A 1,723-nucleotide genomic window follows, 5' to 3' on the forward strand; every position below is an offset into this window, starting at 1 on the left:
TTGCATGTACAAGAAATACTTTTATATCACGTTTCAATTTCAAAGTTGTTTTGAGTTAATAGTAGATTATCTCCTGTTGCAATTTCAACGATGAGATCACCAGGTAACCGTATTCTAATTAGTATGTTTTGTGATATGGGACCATTTATCCCACTGAATTGATTTCCTTGCTGTTTAGTAAACATATTAGTAGCCCTAAAGTTACCTTTTCACTGACAGTGCCATCAAATTTAATGAATGCAAGTAGCGATAGCATATCAAAGTTGGAATTTTCCAAATTTATAATTTTAGTTTTTATTTGATTCGTCTTAATGTATGTTTAGAATTGTGTTTGTGGAAGTGATTTGAGACGGATTTCAAGCTGGGTTGCTGAGATTTGATTCAAATTGGTGGATTTGGGTGAGAAACTAAGAAACCCTACTATTTTCTTTCGTTTTTATGAGCTGAGATGGACATGCATATGATTCTCTTTGTGAGATACAAGAGATTGAGGAATTTTTATAGTATGGTGGCTAGCTAAGGAAATAAACAAGGGGATAATTATTTTGTTCTGGGATCCACAATTTATTGCAAAGTTGAATTCTCTTGAATTTTTGTTGTTTAATATTTTGTTCATGTATTTGAATGCATTTTTAATTTCAGCCGATCTATCTAAAGCCCAGTTCAATTTGTTGGAAATTCATCAGATAGCATTGGGTCTAATCATTTCCTTTTAGAATTTCAGGTGGGTTTTATTTATTTATTTATTTATTTTTTTGTTTTATTTCTATAGGGGAGTTGCATGTGTCCATGTCAGGTTCATAAGCCAAAGGAACCATTTTTCTGGATATATTGAAATATGTAAGAAAATTTTCCTATTTTAACATATTAGTTTTTGCTCGGTGGGATTGAAAATTGGGATTTTGATGCGGTTTTGTTATTTTTGTGGTCAATTTGCGAACACTTAGCAGCGATAACCACATGTTTGATGAAAGATACCAGTGAAACAATTGTTAATGTTTGGGAACCAACATAGCTCCTTATTTTGGGTGTTTGTTTTTATTGTTGGTAGGAGAACGATTTGGAGCAATTGACTCAGACTTCTGATCAAATAAGGTGAGTTCATTTGTTAGTTGGTTCTGTGAAATGCAAACGTGTTCCATCTTCAAATAAGGTTTAATTTACTCAGTTTTTTTGTCTTTCAGTATAAAAAAGTGTATGGTAGTGCTATGCACTTTTTTTTTGTTATTATCAATGCAGCTGTTGAGCTGCTTATTCTCAAATTTTTTAAAGAGGGCCATTAATATAGTACAAGTATTTTTTATTTCCATAGAAGCCAAGGATATATGTAATTGTATGTTGGTTATATGAGTTTGTTTGATATATGACCTTTAGTTTGTATACTTATATGGAGTTGTGCAAGGTTGCCACTCTTTGCCCCCTTTCGATTGTGATCGAATTTATTGTTTTGTTCTTTCTTATTGTAAATGTCATTTTGTTTGTAAAGTTTAGTTTATAAACTACTTCTATTTACTTTTTTAATTTCTTTTTTGTTTATGTAGTCATTTCTTGATTTTAGTTTCTGTGGATTTATATGGTTCTGATTACAGAAAGTATTGTCATTGGATGAGAACTCTTACAAGCAAGCTGCAAATCTGTTCAAAGAAACCAAGATCTGTTAACATCAAATGCATCAGCCATTGGCAAAGGAATAGTATGTATTGTTGTTTCTCCATTCTATGGT

Source organism: Malus sylvestris, chromosome 14 (genome assembly GCF_916048215.2).
Source record: "Malus sylvestris chromosome 14, drMalSylv7.2, whole genome shotgun sequence".
Classification (NCBI taxonomy): Eukaryota; Viridiplantae; Streptophyta; class Magnoliopsida; order Rosales; family Rosaceae; genus Malus; species Malus sylvestris.